A 21,457-nucleotide genomic window follows, 5' to 3' on the forward strand; every position below is an offset into this window, starting at 1 on the left:
AGACTTGTCTCCAGAAAGAGTGACAATTGTCTTTGAGTCACGAAGTTTGTGACCAGGCTCTAGTTCAGACAGCTCCAGTGGGCGAATACTGAAGCACCAGCACTGAATACTCGCTTAGTGGTCAGTGACGTTCTGGCATCTGATGAGTGAATTGATCAATGATCCTACCTATTGTGTAGGGCTCCTTATCATTATCAGCCCACCTTGGAAGAGGGATAGTGCATGAGGAAGTCAACAAGAAACCTCCTGAGCTACATTTTCCCAGCCTGAGACTTGCATTAAGCCCTAAAGCAGAACATGACAGATGAATGGAAAGAATCCATTCAAATGCTTGGGAATGAGCAACATTGGAACAATACTGTGATAACCCCCACGAGGACCACGGGACAACCATTGTCAATCTCCCGGTGGGACTCATGGAGTACGAGCTTCCCAGGTAGGGGACAGAGGCTACCCAGCTGGAGCTTGTTAGATCTACATATAATGCCGGCCCAAGCAGGACCTAGATCTGTTGGTTGTCCCAACAAGGACTGGATTGTGGGGAGTTACTATTGTGAGCAGAGTATTGTATATAATTCAATACATCCTTGTTCCACTGGCTTCCTCTGTTACTAAAAATATGTTCGACACAGAGTTGACTTTACAAATAAATTCCTTCACATGCTGTTATGGAGAAACAAATCACCAAAATGTGAGGCACGGCTGTAAAAGGAGACCACCTTGGAGAATCTGGACAAGTTAGGAAGCTGGGATTGACTGTCTTACATTGCTTGGGCCTGACATTACACAATGGAAAGTCCAGTTTCAGTGTCTGACTGATTTTGCAATGTGTCAACTTACAATGGATTCGCCTGACCCTTTTCAAGACATTTCCACCAGCGTTTGGAAAACATTTTAAATTTACTATTTAGAAGTCAAGCATGTGTATCCTTGTAAGCCAGCATGTATGGGCTTCTTTCCTGATCAATAGAATATGATTCACAACCCATTCTACAAGTCAGGTGGCAGTGGCTGCACACTGCAGTGTGGAGTTCACATCCTTCTGATGGTGAAAACGGGTGGGGAGCTCACACGCGCTGGACTGAGCCCTGACTACGCCATGTAATCTGGCCCAGCCAGCCCTGGTGGCTCCCTATTGTCTGCACCATGGTATTGACACCCTTGTCAATGCCCCTCAGTGATGGGACATGCTCCGCAGCGCCTTGGCAATATCCACCTGCGATTGGGACAAGGTCCGCAGCATCTCGGCCATTCCAATCTGAGACCGGGACGTGTCCCACAGTACCTCATGACGGTCCGTCTGGTTCTAGCTCACGTCCCCCATGAAGCTGGACAGTCTGACCAAGGCCCTCAGCCATAGCCGTCACTGACTGAGCCACGACTTGGTCACCTCCACTCACGCTGCTGACGTCGTGCACCAGGTTCCCCACTGTGGTTGACATACTAGCAATGTTGGCCTCAGTTGGACCTGCTGGAGTGTCGCTGACATCCCTCTCTGAATATCACAGCCGCACTCTAGCATCGGAATCAGCTCCAGGTAAACTTGGTCCAGAGGCTCAGCACCTGTCTGGGTCCTGAGATCCAGTAGACCTCCGACTGCTGTCTCGCCTGGGTAGTCCTGCCTCCACCTGATGTGCATCAGCAGCTGTGTGGTGCTCACCAGATTGTGCCCCAGAAGTCTGACCACTAATGTTGCCCACCGTAGGTGCGTGACTCTGCATTGGTGGAGGGTGGGGATGACATTTGTGATGCATCTGTGGTTGCATCCTCAGAGATCTCCTCCGAGGTGTTCTCATGGGATGCGCTGGGAACCACCCCAGATGGGTCGGCGCCGTCAGCTGGAGGTCCTGCGGGAGAATGAACATGTGGTCAGCGAGAGGGAAGGGTCAGCCTGTATGGCAATAACAACTCACTTTTGACAGGTCATCCGGGTGGGGCCCGGTGGATCCTCAATTTTACGGTGTGCGCCAATCTCCACGTTGGTGACCACTATGTCCTCGGCCACCCCGTAACCTCCAGAGCCCATTCCTCAAAGGTGTTGAGGATTCTGATGTCCAGCACACCGTCGTCAGTCTGGACCCTGTCTTGATGGTTCTTTCGGCACTGGAGGCCTGTTCTCCTCGTCGCGCTACCCGAGCTGACGGCTGCTGCCACTACATCCCAGGCAGCACTGGCTGCCCTGTGGTTCACCGTCCAGGACCTTCAGGGGAATAGGACATCCCTACTGGTCTTGACCGCCTCTAAGAGCCTCCCTAGGTCTGCATCTCCAAATCTAGGGGCCGGTCGTCTCGGCGCCATGGCTGCGAGCTGAGTCGGGTTGGCTGTGCAAGAGCAGTTGAAGTGCTGCTCTACCTTGTAAGCTTCTGGAGGAGATCACAATTATGTTGGAAAAAGCGATCGATATAGCTCAGGTGATGGAGTGATCTGAAAAAGGCGGCACCGAACTTCAAAGTATGGCTGAAGGGGAGGTTAACCAAATATGGGGTGACAGAGCCACAAGCTCTGTGGTAGGCTAATCAAGCACAGCTCAGAGCCAGGTACAGTCTCAGGAGAGGACCAGAACCCCAGGAGCAGGAAGGAATCTGGGCATTAATCTAAATCGAAGTTGGACAGCTAGGTGGGGCGGCACGGTAGCACAGTGGTTAGCACTGTTGCTTCACAGCGCCAGGGTCCCAGGTTCGATTCCCGGCTTGAGTCACTGTCTATACGTTCACCCCATGTCTGCGTGGGTTTCCTCCGGGTGCTCCGGTTTCCTCCCCCAGGTCCCGAAAGACGTGGGGCTGGATTCACCGTTTTTGGGACAATGTCCCCACGCCGTCGTAAAATCTGTGGCCTTTCACGACAGAAAAACTGGCGTGATAGGGCCACTTATTCTTAGCCCTGCAGGGGACCATCGTGAATCTAGCAGCTTCTGCTGCAGATACGTGCCCCCGCACTTCCGGGTCAGAGAACGCGCATGCGCACGGCGGTGGCCTCCAGCGGTCACGCCGTGCTTCATAGCGGACTCAGACCGCAGAGCTGGACCCTCCAAATAGTGCCCCCGATCGGCCACGTGCCCGATCCGGACCGCCCGCCCAAAATTAGTCCGATCCCACATGAGGCCCCACCTGCCCTCTGATCGGCCCGCCCCAGGCCATGGCGGCCATGGACTGAGTCTGCAGCCGCCACGCTAGTATCCCGATCGGCAGGACCACATTAAATCCACGCCGTTGGGACTTCGGCCAGTTGGGGGCGGAGAATGGTGGGGAGGGCTTCTAGCAATGGCCGCAGGTAGGGAATACGTGGCGCGGCGTACTCAGAGAGCATGCCGCTTTTCGGGGTCCGGAGAATCGGGGAACCGACTTCGGCGTCGGGGTTCGGAGAATCCAGCCCCAGCTGTTAGGTGAATTGGACATTCTGAATTCTCCCTCTGTGTACCCGAACAGGTGCCGGAATGTGGCGACTACGGGCTTTTCACAGTAACGTCATTGCAGTGTTAATGTAAGCCTACTTGTGACAATAAAGATTATTATTATTATTATTATTAGTGTTGTAGGGGAGACCATTCCCAAGAGACCTGCCATGATCAGGAGTTTGTGAGCTTCTGTTGCAATGCAAGGGGCACATTCAAGCACATTGCCACATGAGGCAATGCGCGCCAATTCATAAATACAACAGCAGCAACAGTCCACAGTGCCACTGAACATAGTGGAGAAGACGTCTAAGAAGAGAATGCAATACATCGGTTGAATGCAGTCCAATTGAATAAGATGGCTCCAATTGAAATTGTCCTAAGGGTAAACGGTAGTCCCCTTAAAATGAAGTTGACACTGGAGCTTCAGTGGCCATAGTGGGTGAGCAGACCTTCTAATATCTATGTGCAGGAACACTGTCTTTATGCTTGAAGAATACTACAGCCAAGTTTTTAACATACACCAGGGAAATTTTGAAGATCCTCGGAACAGCCAATACTCCAGTGGCCTACAGAGGGAAGGAGGCCGATCTGCCTTTGGTTGTCGTGCAAGGACATAGACCCAGTCTGTTGGGAAAAGACTGGTTACAGAAGATCAGGATCAACTGGCTGTAAATCTTCAAAATACCTGACTCTAAGATGCCTCAAGGAGGTATGAAGACATCTTCCACAAAGAAGTGGGCCCGAATAAAGGGGTAAAATCCAACATATATAACAATCCAGATTCAACACTCAAGCTCTTCAGAGCCAGACCAGTGCCAAACACATTGCATCAGAAGGTTGAAGCAGAGCTAAAGATGTTGGAAGAGGTGGATATAATCAACTGATTCAGTTTTCAGAGTGGGAGGCGCTGAAAATCTCTCTCCTTAAACCTGTTTGTTCGATAAAAAATTGTGGGGGCTATAAGCTGACAAATCAAACTGCTCAGGTCAATCAGGTTCTGATTCCCCAAATTGAAGACATCTATGTCAAACTGGCGGTGGGGGGGAGGGGGGGGAGGGGCTCACCTTTTCAAAGTTGACCTGCAACTAGAGTTTGATGAGGAGTCTCAGATGTTTGCTACAATCAATACCCACAAAGGCCTCTTCCAGTATACCAGACTGCTATTCTGCATACCTTCAGTCTGCGCTATCATAGAATTTACAGTGCAGAAGGAGGGCATTTGGCCCATCGAGTCTGCACCGGCTCTTGGAAAGAGCACCCCACCCAAGGTCAACACCTCCACCCCATCCCCATAACCCAGTGACCCCACCCAACACTAAGGGCAATTTTGGACACTAAGGGCAATTTATCATGGCCAATCCACCTAACCTGCACATCTTTGGACTGTGGGAGGAAACCGGAGCACCCGGAGGAAATCCACGCACACACGGGGAGGATGTGCAGACTCCGCACAGACAGTGACCCAAGCCGGAATCGAACCTGGGACCCTGGAGCTGTGAAGCAATTGTGCTATCCACAATGCTACCGTGTTTGATGAAAAATCTGCTCCAGTGAATTCCCAAGGTAATGGTTTATCTTGATGACGTGTTAGTCACCGTCACTACACCAGCAGAATACATGGCCAGCTTAGAGGAAGTATTACAGAGCTTTTGCGATGCAGGGGTCTGCCTAAAATGTGAAAAATGTACTATTCAGGCCTCAGAAGTGACATTCCTAGAATTTTGCATAAATTCGGCAGGTCTGCATGCAGTGGAAAAAGTTCAAGGCCATACGAGAAGTCCCTGCCCCAAAACTGCTTGGTATAGTCAATTACTATGGAAAATCTATTTGAAACCTAGCCACAACATTAGCACCATTACACCAGCTATTAAGGAAGAATCAACAGTGACAATGGAGGGAGCCTCATGAGGAAGCATTCCGAGTTGTGGAGCAAGCATTGAAGTCGCCAAACCTCCGGGTGCACTTTGATCCCGGAAAACCAAATGCGCTGACGTGTGACACATCCCCTTACAGTAGAGGGGCCATTTTATCCGGCAAAATGATAGATAGTTCAGAACACTCTATCACCTTTTCCTCAAGGACCTTTATATTGGGTGTCAAGAAATTCCACCAGTATGTGTATGGTCGATAGTCCGACATAGTGACTGACCACACCCCATTATTGGGCCTGTTAAGGAAGGTTAAGCCCATACCAGCCATCGCCTCAGCGAGGGTGCAGCGTTGGGCACTGTTATTGGCAGTTTACAACTATGCTTTTCAGCACCGGCCTAGGATGCAAATTACTAATGCGGATGCATTCCGCCACTACCGGTACCCCGGGAGATCATTCTAGCTCTAAACTTCCTAGAACGTAAGAACTAGGACCAAGTATAGGTCATTCAGCCCCTCGAGCCGCTCTACCGTTCAATATGATCATGGCAGATCTCCTCTCGCCTACTGCATTACTTCCTGTCTAACTCCTCAAACTTATTAAAATCCTGATATCTATTACACTCTGGGGTATGGAATTCCACAAATTCATGACCCTTTGAGAGAGGTAATTTCTCCACTCTGGCATCAACAGAATTCTCTGCATTTTCGGGGGCTAGGTGGACGCCGGAGGGGTTGGCGCCGCTCCAGCCGGTGACAACGGGATGGCGCGAGTTCGCAAATGCGCTGAAGGGCCGGCGTGATCTCGCACATGCTTGGAACCGCCTGCATGGTTCTGCACATACGCAGACCGGCCGGTGTATTTTGGTTCTCTTCTCCGCGCCGGCCATGGCGGAGCCCTACAGGGGCCGGCGCGGAAGAAGGGAGTGCCCCACGGAACAAGCCCGCCCGCAGATCGGTGGGTCCCAATCGCGGGCCAGGCCACTGTGGGGGCCCTCCCGGGGTCGGATCCCCATGCGCCCCCCCCCCTCCCCCCGAGGACCTGCCAGGTCCCGCCGGCACGTGAGTTGAGTGATTCACACCTGCGGGACTGACCAAAAAACGGACGGCCGCTTTGCCCATCGGGGTCCAGAGAATCGCCAGGAGATCCACTGCCAACTGCCCCCGATAGGCGTGGCATGAATCTCCCCGTCCCCCGTCCCCCCCCCCCCCCCCCCCGAAAAACGGCGCCGGAGAATACCGGCCCATGATCTCTCATTCTACATTGCCCAACAAGAGGAAGCATCCACTCTACGTCTACTTTGTTAATCCCCTTTTATCACCTTATGTACCTCAATTAGATCTCCTCTCATTCTTCTAAACTCGAAAGGTTTTAGGCCGAAACTGCTCAATTTCTCTTCATAAGACAACCTCTCCTGTCGGAAATCAATCTAGTGAACCTCCTCTGAACTGTCTCTAATGCAACCACATCCCTCCTCAAATAAGTACTCCAGGTGTGGTCGCACCAATGCCTTATACAGTTGCAGCAACACTTCTCTACTTTGATATTGTAACCCTTTAGCTATAAAGGCCAAAGTTCCATTGCCCTTCCTTATTACCTGCTGTACCTGCACACTAGTTTTCTGAGATTCATGCACGAGAACACGCAGATCCCATTGCACCGAAGCACTTTGAGGTTTCTCTCCATTTAGATAATAAGTTACCGTTCCATTTTTCTGACCAAAATAGATAACCTCACACTTATCCACGTTAAACTCCATCTGCCAAACTTTGGTCCACTCATCTAACCTATCTATATCCATTTGTAAATTTCTTATTTCCTCATTAAAACTTGGTATCCCACCTATTTTAATGTCATCTGCGAATTTGCCTATCGTACCTTCTATTCCTGCATCCAAGTCATTAATGTATATTCTGAATAGTTGGGGCCCAAGGACAGAATTCTGTGGATAATCCAATTGTTACATCTTGCCAACCAGAAAAAGATTCATTTATCTCAACTCTCTGCCTTTTGTCAGTGTTGGGACTCTTATTTTATCTTCTAATAAGAGTCGATAGTCTGGTTGATTGGAGGTGTCAAAAATACGACTTTGTTGCTAATTATTCACTTTAATACACTTGAATAAGAACTTAATTAAAACTCAGAAACAAAAAAATAAACAATACCTAAAACGGTCGAACACATGGCAAAAATCATGAAACATAAAGAAATCTCTTCAACGCAAACAAACAGATGATTCAATAATTCAGGAACTCAGGAACAAAGACCGGGACCATGAGGTTCTGTTTTTAAGGGAATTCTTATCTCTGGTTTAACCCCTAATTTACTCTCATCGGTTTCTAATTCTCAGCTCAGTCCTCCTGGTTTGTTCAAATGAATGTCTGTTACTTAGAGGGTGATTTATTAATCAAACATTGGCCATTACTTAAGATTGACTGGTGCCTATCAAAATTAGCTCAATATCTGCGTGCGCAGTCTCAGGAAAAGTACTGGATATGTTTCTCACTCATTCCATGTTACACAGCCCGGCCGGGAGACCTTGCTGTAACTGATTAGTTGATAAGACCAAGAACATTCTCAGTGCTGATTCAATGGCTAATTCATTATGTGAAACAATGACTGGATTCCCACAGTCAAGACACTTAATAATTTTACCTCTCAGCTACACGCATTCAACTAACACCTAAAACTATGAACAAATCAATACTCTATCAGTCAGTTAGCCAGTCTTATATCCAAGTTAATAAATTACCCCAAATCCCATGTGATCTTACCTTGTGTATTAACCTATTGTGTGGCACCTTATCAAATGCCTTTTGTTAGTCCAGATATGCTACATCTACAGAATGTCCATTATCCACTTGGCTTGTTACATCTTCGAAGAACTCTAGCAAATTAGTCAAACACGATTTACCCTTCATGAAACCATGCTGACTCTGATGGATTGCGTTTTGACTTTCCAAATGTCCTGTTATTACTCTCTTAATAATGGATTCTAACAATTTCCCAATGACAGATGTTAAACAAGTTGGTCTATAGTTTCCTACTTTCTGCTTCCCTCACTTTTTGAATAAAGGCATTAAATTAACATTTTTCCAGTCCACTGGAACCTTTCCCATATCCAGGGATTTTGAAATATTATAATCAATTGGTCCACTATCTCTGCTGCCTCATCCTTTAAGACCCTAGGTGTAGGCCATCAGGCCATCGGGACTTGTCTGCCTTCAATTCCAATAGTTTGTTTGGTACTTTTTCCCAACAATGATGATTTTTCTAAGTTCCTCCCTTTCTATTAACTGTTACTATTGGGATGGTACTAGTGTCCTCCAACATGAGTACAGAAACAAAATATTAATTTTGCATCTCTGACGTTTCTGTGCTTCCCATTATTAACTCCAGCGCGAACTGACGCCACCTTTAAAAGGTGGGGACAGGACGGAGGGACACTGACAGTCAGGGACCTATACACGGACGGCAGGATCGCAACAATGGACGAACTGACAGAGAAATTCCAGCTAGCCAGGGAGCGAAGCACTGCATAGGGTCAACTCCACCTCCACGTGCGCAAGGCTCAGACTGACGCAACTAAAAGTGGTACATAGAGCCCACTTAACAAGAACTTGTATTAGTAGGTTCATCCCAGAGGTGGAGGATAGATGTGAGCGGTGCCAAGGAGGCCTGGCCAACCACGTCCACATGTTCTGGTCCTACCCCAGACTTGCGGGGTACTGGACAGCCTTCTTCGAGGCAATGTCCAAAGTGGTGGGGGTGAGGGTGGAGCCTTGCCCGAAAGTGGCGGTCTTCGGGGTAGGCCAGCCAGATCTATTCCTGGGGAGGAGGGCGGATGCCCTTGCCTTTGCCTCCCTGATCGCCCGCCGTAGAATCCTGCTCGGCTGGCGGTCAGCAGCACCGCCCAAAGCTGCAGACTGGCTGTCCGACCGCTCGGAATCTCTCCAAATGGAGAAAATCAAATTCAGCATCCGAGGGTCAGACAACGGCTTCCCCAGAACGTGGGAGCCATTCACCCAATTGTTCCGGGATCTGTTTGTGGCTAACAAACAAGCAGAAGAATAGCCAGGTAGCCAAGAATCAGGGGACAGTAGCCGAGGCGGGGGGAGGGAGGAATAGACTGGGGAGGGAGGTGGATAGCAGCTAAACCTAAGAGAAAAGAAAGGTGAACCACAGGAGAAGGGACGGGGAGGGGAAGGGGGGAGGGGGTGGAAGAGTGAGGAGACAGGGAACAATAGAGGGGAACCAGTGAGGTGGGGGGAAGGCAAGTGAATGACAGCCGGAAGGAGGGCACGGGAAACAATAACAAACTTGACATCTACAGGAGCAGAGAACAAGGAAAATCCAGGCGAAAGACGGGACGAACGGCTGAAGCGGAGGTGCTCACCAGACGCCAACGGCAGCGAAAACAGTCCGGGAGAAGCAAGCGACAACACCAACACCAGATCCATTCGTGTAGTGCCCTCTGTAATTGTTCTGTATTTGTTTCCCCGGTGCCCAAATGTATATGTACCCCCCTCCAGTTCCCCCCCCCCCCCCCCAACAAACAGATGCCTACTTATGTGCTAAGAACAATATTGCCAATTGTACAGAGCTGCTGTTGTTGAGCTAGCACATTATACCCTACCAGTTATTTTATTCTAACTATTTTTTTGTTGTTGTTTGTTTTGTTTTTTTGTGCGTGTTCCCTTCTCTTCTATGTATATGTATTGTATTCTATTTTGTGAACATAACGGTTAATATACTTTGTTCAAAAACCCAATAAAAAACATTTATTAAAAAAAACTTTACCTTTCAGTCTATCCTTCAAAAATACTGAGTACCCTTGGATATTCAATTCCCAGACCTAGTCTCCTTGTAACCATGTCTCAGCATTCATACCTTTTTGTCTCTATTTGCACTGTTAACTCTTTCATTTCGTTCCTAATGCTTTGTGCTTTCAGACACAAAGGCCGGGATTCTCCCTTCCGGGGACTAAGTCCCCACGCCGGCGGGAAAACCGGCACCAATGACTCTGGCGTCAATGGGCCCCAAGGTAGGAATTCTCACCTGTCTCGGGGGTTAGGTGGATGCCGGAGGTGTTGGCGGCGCTCCAACCGGCGCCGAAGGGATGGCGCGAGTTCGCGCTTGCGGCGAAGGGCCGGAGTGAACTCGCGCTTGTGAGGAACCTCTGCCGTGGTTCTGCGCATGCACAGACCGGCCGACGTATTTTGCTGCACGCGCGTTCTCTTCTCCGCGCCGGCCATGGCGGAGCCCTACAGGGGCCGCCGTGGAAGGAAGAACTGCCCCCATGGAACAGGCCCGCCCGCAGATCGGTGGGCCCCGATCGCGGGTGAGGCCACTGTGGGCCACCCCTCCCCCCGGGGTCGGATACCCCCACACCCTCCAGAGGACTGCCCCCATCAACTTACCTGCCAGGTCCTGCCGGTGTGGTTCAGGCAGTAACAGAGATTATTACCTTTTTGGTTCTGCTTTTTAATTTCGATTCTAGCTGCTCATATTCCTTCAGCAGAACCTGCATCCTTGTTCTTCCTATGTTGTTGGACAATGGCGGCTGGATCTTTCCCCTCCCACTCCAAGTTCCTCTGCAGCCCAGATGAGATATCCCGCTGACCACCTAAGGAGTCGAAGGATGGCGACCCCAATATGGGGTGAACAAATCCAATGAGCATCGTGAAAACTCCTGTAACCCGGTCCAGCCAATGCGAGCCAGGGATTCCTGCTTCTGTTCAACCGGCTGTGCCTGTCAACGTCGGTGAGGCCAGTTCGTCTGTCATTGAAGTGGGGCCTCCTGAGGTGGTATCAACTGTGGAGCACTCGATTGCCCAAAAAAGTGCCGCGTCTGTGGCTGGTCTACGGAGGTCCACGAGAGCCTGTCGGTCTCCAGACAAATTGACTTTTTAATGGACTCTCTTTCCTTAGTTGACCTTGTTAACAATTGTAACTTTTGTACATAGTTTTTGGGTAGGAGAGATGTGGCCCCTTTAAGGAGGTGAGCTCCACTGACCATGTGACCTGCTCGGGAGCGTGTGAGTCCCGGTCAATGGGGAGTTTGTGCGGGCCCCTGGGAGCAGGACCCCTGGCAGTGTGGACCAGGGAGTTAGGGTTGTTGTATCGTGTTCTATCCCTGTTATCAAATGCCTTTGCTTTTCATCAATAAACCCTTTGGTTTATTACTGGAAGCCTCTAGTGTATGTTTCGAGCCACCACATCCACAATGATGAATGTTTATAAACCATTGGGTTTGGCCTCAGTTGGAATATTGTATCCATTCCTCGATACCTTAGGAAGAATGTGAAGGAATTAGACAGGGTTCAAGAAAAGAATTACCAGAATGATTCCAGGGATGAGAAATTTTAGTGATATGAATAGGTTGGAGAAACTGGGGCTGTTCTCCCGAGAGTCACAGAATCATTTCCTGCACAGAAAGAGGCCACCCAGCCCATCGAAACCACGCTCACTCTCTGCAGAACAAATCTGTTTCCTATGGAGAAGATAAGATGAAAAGGAGGCTTTTTAGAGGTGTTCAAAATCATGAAGGATCTGGAGGAGTCGATAGGGAGAAATTATCCCCATTGGCAAAAAGGTTGAGAGCCAGAGGGCACAGATTGAAGGTAATTGGCCAAAGAAAGAGTGCCAACATGAGAAAAAATGTGTTTATGCAACAAATGGTTAGGCTGGGCAATGGACTGCGTGAAAGAGTGGTGGAGGAAGGCACAATCGAGATTTTCAGAAGGGAAATGAATGATTATGTGCAGAGAAAAATCTGCAAGGCTTCAAGGATAGATAAGGAGTGAAATTAGGTGAGTTGCTCTTGCAGAGATTCAGCACAGGCAAGACGATCGAATGGCCTCCTTCTGTAACCTTCCTCCAATGCTTCTATGTAGAGATTAGCATGGCATGTAACTCTGCTGCTGAGGCTGACCTCCACATATCTAATGAGAGGAGCCAGACATGCCTACTCTAGGTGGGTTTTACAAATTTGCACTCCTAGGGCAGAGCTTTCTGTCCTGGAGCAGGGATTGAGAATATCCTACAGGGGATTTAGATGCACACACCCGTGGGAGTTGTCTGTCGATTAGAATGAACAGACAGTAAGTCCTGCAGCTCCCATTGTCCTCGCCCCAATGCCTGACATACTCTCACAGTTCACAAAGCTACGCAACAGCAATCCCAATTCATAAAACACATTTTCCAGTGTCAAGGTTTGTTTGGAGTTTAAACATAATCTGTTGGCAGGCCCAGGGAATTGCAGGCCTTTGAAACGTGAAGCTGACATAAACACTGGTGTTACAGTGACTAACTCCGATGTGAACATCCTTACAGTGTAGCCAAAAATGGAAATATTTTATTTTTCCACAGCAGAGAAATTTATGACATTTTCTCTTTTCCCGTCCCTTCCACTTTTATTTCTATAGACTCTGACGATAGCCATTTGGCCCATTACCTTTGCGCTGCCTCTTTAAAAGAGCTGCCAAACAAAACCGATTTCCTTACACTTTCCTGTAGATTTTTAGATGTATATAACCAATTCCCTTTGAACCTGCCTCCACCACCATCTCAGGCTGTGTAGTAAAATCACAGCAACGCAACGGACACAAGAATACTCCTCATCTCCCCTATTCTTGTTTTGGCAATTCCCTTAAATCTATGTCCACTTGTGACTCACCTTCTCGCCATAACAGTTCCTTCTTATTTACTCTATCGAGTCCCTCCATCGATTTGAAAGCATTTATTACATTTTCCCTCAACTGCCCTGCTGACGAGGGGGGGTCTTGTGACACAGTGGTAGTGTCCCTACCTCTGGAGTTCTGGGTTCAGAGCCAACACCAGCACTGGGCCATAGAAGGAGTGTTCATAATGCAGTTAAACAGGCTGATAATCCCAGACAAAATCTGCAGAAGTCAGAAAACCTTCGGATAGTCGGTACAGATTCGATGGGCTGAATGGCCTCCTTCTGCACTGTAGGGAATCTATGGGCCGGATTCTCCATTTCGGCAACGCTGTTCACCTGCTGGAGCACAATTCAGGAAGCGATTCCCAATCCTTAGCCATGCAAAAGAATTGCAAAATGCAAAATGGCGGCTATCGGGCTATCATTTTAAGTGGCCGTTCCAATAGCGAGGTCTGCGGCTGACCATCACCCCCTTTAAAGAAATACCCCCTGTCCCCCTCAAGGTCCACTGCATCAGGACTACTTTTGTCAAGACCAGTAATAATTCTTGGCCATGTGATTCCCAGCCCAGAAGGCCGGAGAATCAAACAGGCATCCTCCCGCCTGGCGTCTGTTAGCAGGGCAGCTCCGGAGGGAAGCAGCGGCAAGGGAAATTGTGCAGGTGAGGGATAGGGCAGGGAAGTTGGTGGTGGTGCCGGATCTGATTAACAAGGTTTTTGAGGAATTTTATGAGAGGTTGTACAGGTCAGAGCCATCCGGGGGAGATTGTGAGATGCAGGAATTTCTAGATGGGTTGGAGTACCAGAGGTTAGAGGAGGGGGACAGGGCTACATTAGAAGGAGCGATAAGGGATCAGGAGATAAAGGATGCGATTGGGTGGATGCAGTCGGGGAAGGTGGCAGGGCCGGATGGGTTTCCGATGGAATATTATAAAAAATTGAAGGATAAGCTGGCACCCCTGATGGTGGGGATGTTTGAAGAGGCGATAGGGAAGGGGATGTTGCCACAAATCATGGGGCAGGCATCGATCTCCCTGTTGCTAAAAAAAGATAAGGATCCGACGGAGTGTGGGTCGTATAGGCCCATATCACTTCTGAATGTGGACGCAAAAGTATTGGCGAAGGTACTGGCGGGTAGGCTGGAGGAGTGCCTCCGAAGGTGATAGGTGAGGATCAGACAGGGTTTGTGAGAGGGAGGCAGCTCTTTTCAAACGTTAGACGGGTTTTGAACGTCGTTATGGCACCGGCGGAGGGGAAGGAAACAGAGGTGGTTGTGGCATTGGACGCTGAGAAGGCGTTTGACCGGGTAGAATGGGGGGTACTTGATGGCAGTTCTGGAGCGGTTTGGGATTGGACCAAGATTTGTGAATTGGGTAAAGCTACTATATAAGGAGCCGAGGGGTGTATAAGGAGTGTCCGCACAAACAACATCAGCTCAAGATACTTTTCTCTCCACCGTGGGACTAGGCAGGGATGTCCTACGTCCCCCCTGCTGTTTGCATTCGCGATTGAGCCATTGGCCATCACATTAAGAAGTTCGGGGATATGGAAAGGAATAGTACGGGGGGGATAGAGCATAGGGTGTCCTTATATGCCAATGACTTGCTGTTATATGTGTCGGAACCGAGTTTGTCGATAGGGGGAATATTGGAGCTACTTCGAATGTTTGGGTCTTTCTCGGGGTACAAGCTGAATCTAGACAAGAGTGAGTATTTTGTGGTATCTCGGCAGGGTGTGGGGGCAGGGTTGGGGGGGCTGCCATTCCGTAGGGCAGGGACTCACTTTAGGTACTTGGGGGTGCAGATTGCCCGGTAGTGTAGGGGGTACAACATTTCTAGTTTGGTGGGGAGAGTGAAAGCCGATCTGGCAAGGTGGGATGGTCTCCCTCTGTCACTGGCGGGTCGGGTACAGGCAGTTAAAATGAATGTGTTGCCACGATTTCTGTTTATTTTTCAATGCCTGCCGATTTTCCTGCCAAAGGCTTTTTTCAGAGAGATTGAGGGAAGGATTACGTCGTTCATATGGGGAGGGAAGGTGGCCAGAGTTAGAAAGGTGCTACTACAGAGGGGGAAGGCAGGCAGGGGGTTTGGGTCTTCCGAACCTGATGTATTACTACTGGGCAGCAAATGTGGAGAAGGTGGGGAGCTGGGTCAGAGGGGTTTATTTTCAGTGGGTCAGAATGGAGGAGAGTTTGTGCAGGGGGTTGAGGCTTGAAAGCACTAGCAACAGCGCCACTCCCGATAGCCCTGGGGAAATACTCAGGGAGTCCGGTAATAATAGCTTCATTGAGAATTTGGAGGCAGTTTCGCCAACACTTCGGGTTGGGGGCAGGGTCAAGGGAAATGTCGATTCTGGGGAACCACAGATTTGAGCCAGGGAGGTGGGATGGAAATTTTCGGAAATGGGAGGAAAAGGGGATTAAGACACAAAAAGATTTGTTTCTTCGGGGTCGGTTTGCAGGATTGAAAGAGCTGGAAACGAAGTATGGTCTGGAGCAGGGGGAAATGTTTCGATACATACAGGTTCGAGATTTTTGCCAGAAAGGAGATATAGAACTTCCCGGAGGAGCCGGCCTCCACATTGCTGGAGGAGGTGCTGACGACAGGGAGACTGGAGAAAGGGGTAGTGTCAGAGGTCATTGGAGCTATTTTGGAAGAGGAGAAGGCACCACTGGAAGGGATCAAAGCAAAGTGGGGGAAAGAGTTGGGAGAGGATATGGAGGAGGGGTTCTGGTGTGAGGTGCTCCAGAGAGTGAATGCCTCCACCTCGTGTGCGAGGTTGGGGCTGATACAGGTGAAGGTGGTATACAGAGCACAGCTCACGAGGGCGAGGATGAGCCGATTCTTTGAAGGAGTTGAAGATGTGTGTGAACGTTGCGGGGGGGATCCCGCTAATCATGTTCATATGTTTTGGTCCTGTCCAAAGCTAGAGGATTACTGGAAGGAGGTTTTTAGGGCAATTTCTAAAGTGGTGCACGTGAAACTGGACCCAGGCCCCCGTGAGGTCATATTTGGGGCGTCGGACCAGCCAGGGTTGGAAACGGGTACGGAGGCAGATGTTGTAGCCTTCGCCTCGTTGATCGCCCAAAGACTGATCCTGATGGGTTGGAGGGCAGCCTCTCCACCCAGTGCCCTGGCGTGGCGGGGGGATCTGTTGGAATTCTTGACTCTTGAGAAGGTTAAGTTTGAACTGAGGGGAAGGACAGAGGAGTTCTACAATTCATGGGCATTATTCATTATGCACTTTCAAGAACTGGATAACATCGAACATTAGTTGGGGTAGGTGGGTGGGAGGGCCGGGGGGGAGGGGGGCGATGGGTGTTAATGGGATTCCTGGTTCCTTTTTGTCAGTTGTTCTGTGAACATGTGGGCGAATGTTTTGGGTTTGGTGGGAGGATGGGATTGTTGTTATTGATATGGGGATTGACATATTTGTTACTGATTATCGTTTGTTGTTGGTGGGTGTAAATTTGGGGGAAAATGCGAAAAAGGAGAATAAAGAATTTTTTAAATTTTTTATTAAAGGCATCCTCCCGCCTGCGCGGGGCGCAAACCTCACTCCCGACGCCAGCAGGGGACCGGAACAATGGAAACAGATAGGCACCTCGATGCTGGATTCTCTGACTAATCGGTAACTTCGCTACCGGCAGCTTGAGGCGGAGAATCCAGCCTCATGTTTCCCCCACTATTCCCCAAAGGGAAAGAAGTGTGTGTGTGAAGATACACTTATTAAGAAAATGTTCTGTTCTTCCTTTCTGTTCGACCACAGCGCAATGACACCGATGTAGCAAAGATCCTAATCTCCTCCTATGAAACAGGTCATCCTTTGTATCTTCGATAGCAGTGGCTGTGGTTTATAATCGTCCAAGAGAGTTTGCATAGTTAGAATCAGACTGTATACAGCACTGCAGTGGATCCTCACTGATTGTACAGGGCACAAAACCATTGGCCTAGTTATTCCCTAATCATGCATTCGGAACATTATCAACTGAGGATTTAACCAGAAGAATTTGATTAATATTTTAGATTATTTTAGGCTTTAAGCGATTGTATATATTTGTAACTGCAAAATCAAACAAACATCGTTTGTCAGAAAATCCAGGGGCTGGCCAGTGTGAAACAATTGTTTATTTCAGTAATTTTCAAACTCAGGGTTACAGCCCATGGGTGGGTCGCGGGCGGGTGTCGGGAGGGTTGCGGAGCCATCGATCACGCCTTTCCCAATCGCGGCAAGAAGTGCCCACTGGTCAGAACCGGCTTTCAGAATGCCGGCGATCCCACGCATGTGTGCCCCCTCAATCGTGCCCAGGCCCAGAGCCCAGAGAGGCAGAACGCCTCCTCCTGACGTCAGCGCACTGACCCAGAAGCAGATTCTTTTAAAAAATCAATTGGGTCTTCTCTCCAAAAGCAGCGGCACAGAGCAAGTCACACCTCATATACACTGACGTCACGTGCTCTGGGCGAGAGACGATTCCTCCATTTTATAGCAGTGTTGGTGTGAGCTCCAGGGCCTCTGGTGAACAACCCATTAAGAAGAAGCTGAAATCAGGAACAAAGCTGTACAAAGATGATTACTTGAGGTATGGGCTTGTTAATTGTGGAAATGCAAATCAGGATGCAAAGCTCATATGTGTTATGTACTGGCAAATGGAAGATTAAAACCCTCAAAACTTCAAAGGCATTTGAAGACTAAATGAGTTCGAGGACAAACCTCTTGATTTTTTTCAAAGGATGCAGCAACAACTTAAATCATCAGCTGAAGTCCTTAACAAAAATGTAACACTGAATGACAAAGCAAGTGAGATCGTGAGGACCTTGTCCATATGGAGTTCGCATATTCTCCCCATGTCTGCGTGGGTCTCACCCCCACAACCCAAAGATGTGCGGGGTCGGTGAATTGGCCACACTAAATTGCCCCTTAATTGGAGAAAAAAATTGGTACTCTAAATTTTTTTTTAAAAAGAGATCGTGAGGATCAAGAAGGCTCACCTGCCACATTAAAGGTAAATGAAAATGGCGGGTCATGGAGGTCGGCTGGCGTGGGTCGTGAGGATCGGCCAGCATGGGTCATGAAGATTGGCGGTTGATAAAAATGGGCCCTGGGCAAAAAAGTTTGAAAAACACTGGTTTATTTAATGATGTCAAGGAACAATTCTTGCATGATCTTTTGAGTTCCTCCCTAGTGTTTTCACTGTTGGAGTTTGCATATTCTCCCCATGTCTGCGTGGGTCTCACCCCCACAACCCAAAGATGTGCGGGGTCGGTGAATTGGCCACACTAAATTGCCCCTTAATTGGAGAAAAAAATTGTTACTCTAAATTTTTTTTAAAAAAGAGATCGTGAGGAAAAAAAATTTATTTAGCTACTTTTTAAACTCAAAATCTTAAGTGCCTTAATGCCCAACATCATTATAATAATATGGCTTTACTGATCTCTCTCTGTATGGGCTTTTGCTGCTCTGAAGTTTGGTTCCCTCCAGGTTTCCAATCTCTGCACAGGTAGACTGTATCCCCTGATATGATATATGTTATTTTCATCATGTCTTGCCACTGCAATCCACTTTGTCTGGCGTGTGTCCTCTAGGTCCTTTATAGATCCCTGCCACAAAACAACTGTCCCATTTTGCAGACTTGTTAAAAAAAGAAAAGTGCACGGAATCCAGGGGAGTGTAGCAAGCTCGATACAAAATTGGTTCAGTGGCAGAAGCAAAGGGTAATAGGTGTTCCAATTGGAAGGCTGTTTCCAGTGGGATTCCGCATGACTCAGTCCAAGATCCCTTGCAGGACTGGTCGATAGGGTGGTTAAGAAGGCAGATGGAATCCTTTCATTTATTAGCCGGAGTATTGAATATAAGAATAGGGAGGTTAAGCTGGAACTATATAAACATTAGTTAGACCACAACTTGAGTACTGTGTGCAGTTCTGATCACCTCATTACAAAAAGGATATAATGAGGTTACAGAGGAGATTTACGAGGATGTTTCCAGGGCTGGAAAGTTGTAACTATGAGGAAAAATTGGATGGGCTGGGGTTGGTCTGCTTAGAGGCTGAGGGGAGATTTGATTGAGATGCACAAAATTGTGAGGGGCCTGGATAGAATAGAAGGGAAGGGCTTATTTACTTTAGCAGAGAGATCAGTCACACTGAAGCATAGATTTAAAATGATCGGTGGAAGAATTAGAGGGGAATGAGGAAAGCCTTTTTCACCCAGAGGGTTCTGGGGATCTGGAACTCGATGCCTGAAAGTATGGTAGCGATAGAAACCCTCAACTCATTTGAAAGGTGCCTGGATCTGCACCTGAAGTGACGTAACCTGCAGCGCTACGGACCAAATGCCGGAAAGTGGGCTTAGACTGGGTGGTTTCGTTTTCAGCCGGCACAGACACGATGGATCAGGCCATTCTGTGCCGGAAACTTTCTATGATTCTAACTAGTTCTGGAATTTACCCTCAATCTCCAGCAGAAAACTCCTCTGAACAATTGTTTTCAACATTGTAGTGAGTGCAAGCGTTTTTGGTGGAGATTCGCTGTGAGGAAACGGGCTTATTAGCTTAAAAAAATTTTAATGTTTGCTCTTTCCCATTCATTAACTATTTTACTTTGCCAAAATTTCTTCAGAGAACTAGCTACCCATTAGTTACAAAACCAGTTGTAGATCCTGAGGGGACTATAACAGGGTGGATGTGGAAAGGATGTCTCCCCTTGTGGGGGAATTTAAAACTAGGGGCCACTGTTTAAAATCAAGGGGCTGGATTCTCCCAGAGTGGGGTTATGTTGCCACATGGCATAAAAATGCAGGCATTGCACTCCCGAGTTTCCTGAAAAAATACAACCCGATTCACTTACCTTCAGGGGGCTAGCAGGGAACCGGAGTGATTCACGCAGCTTTGGCTCCGGATACGGGACCCCGCAAGTCCGGTTCCGAGTCCGCGCATGCGCATGGCGGCAGCCTCCAGCGGCCGCGGCGGGCTCGGACCGTGGAACCACACAAAGAAACTAGGCCACCCTGATCGGCTGCGCACCTGAGGATCCGTCCGGCCCAATCTCTCCCCCTCCTGCCCATAAGGCCCCCCCCCCCCCCCCCCCCCCCCGGTGCCCGATCCTCCCACCCCCCCACCAGGGCAGCCACGAACTGAGTCCGCAGCCGCCACGCGAGCATCCCTACTGGCCATAGCACGTTAGTTCCACGTCGGCTGGTCGTGAGCGGAGTATTGCTGGACGGGCCTCTGGCAATGGCCCCCCAGCCGCCCGGCGTAATTCCCAAACATGCGGATATTCGGGGCCCAGAGAATCGCCGGAGTGTCGCCGGGCCCGATTCCGTCAGGAAATTTGATTCTCCGCTCCCGTGCCAAACGTGATTTCGGTGCGGGGCTGCGGTGAATCCAGCCCAAGGAGTCGTCCATTTCAGACAAAGATGAGGAAAAAAATTCTCTCTCGCAAAGTTGTGAGACTTTGCAATTCCCTTCCTAAAAAAACATGGTTGAGGCTGAGCCTTTGAGTCTCGAAACTCGAGAAGCAGGGGAGTGAAAGTTTATTTGAGAGAGGCAGGAATGTGCAGCTGAGGTTAAAATTAGATCAGCCATGAATTTACTGAAGGCTCACGGGGCTAAGTGGCCAACTCCTGCCCCTAATTGATATGTTTGTATGCAGTTATATTTTGACCTCTGTGATAACATTAACAAAAACAATTTTTGGTAGTTTTTTAATGAGATCTGTATCGCTATTAGTAACCAGCACCTCTCTCTGACTATGCCGTGTTAAGTTAATATAAATTCTATGTTGAGATTTAATTCCCAAGGGCAAAAGGGGGAAAATGCAGCACAAGCATTATCAGAATACACAAGTAGGCCATTCAGAGTGAACATTTCCTTTATTTATGATACAATCGTTCATCTGTCAAGCAGACAGAACACCCACATAATACTTCAACAAAACCTTTCAATTTAAGGTATCTCTCCTGACAGCAATTTTCAGAACCTGTCAAGCTACCTGCTGGATTGCACTGATAGTGGAGATGGAATTGCTGAAGCAAAGTTGTCTCCAATAGGTGGTTGTTACTGAAGCTATTGGGCTGGCCTGCCCAGCACAACACGTCACAGAGTCCATGGTGACCATTTATACCTCATTCCCAGAGGAACCATAGAAATGCCAACAGCAGTAACAGGAAGAGATGCAGAGGGCAGATTGTGCATGGTCCTCAATCACTCCTCACCCTAATCCATGGTGTAAACCAGAAGAACATAATTATTTGCAATGAAGCGCATAACACTGGCAGGAAATAGTATTCGATCCAAGGTAGAAGCATACAAATTGGCCAAGAAAAACAACAGGTCTGAGGATTAGGAGCAGTTTAGATTTCAGCAAAGAAGGACCAAGGGATTGGTTAAGAAGGAGAAAATAGAGTACGAGAGTAACCTTGTAGGGAACATAAAAACTGACCGTAAATGTTTATATAAGTACGTGAAGAGAAAAAGATTGGTGAAGACAAATGTAGGTCCTTTACAATCAGAAA

The 21,457-nt window shown here is 48.5% G+C and overlaps 1 long non-coding RNA gene across 1 annotated transcript in view; it reads right to left on the reverse strand.

Moving 5' to 3' along the window:
• LOC140387722 (uncharacterized) overlaps window positions 1–19,866 on the reverse strand; it is a 44,220-nt gene extending 24,354 nt beyond the window's left edge. The window contains exons 1-2 of the long non-coding RNA XR_011933976.1: window positions 19,792–19,866; window positions 17,936–18,045 (exon numbers count right to left, since the gene is read on the reverse strand). This is a non-coding gene — a long non-coding RNA (uncharacterized lncRNA). The remainder of the gene's footprint in view (window positions 1–17,935; window positions 18,046–19,791) is intronic.
• Between the last annotated feature and the right edge of the window lie 1,591 nt (window positions 19,867–21,457).

Source organism: Scyliorhinus torazame, chromosome 13, assembly GCF_047496885.1.
Source record: "Scyliorhinus torazame isolate Kashiwa2021f chromosome 13, sScyTor2.1, whole genome shotgun sequence".
Lineage (NCBI taxonomy): Eukaryota > Metazoa > Chordata > Chondrichthyes > Carcharhiniformes > Scyliorhinidae > Scyliorhinus > Scyliorhinus torazame.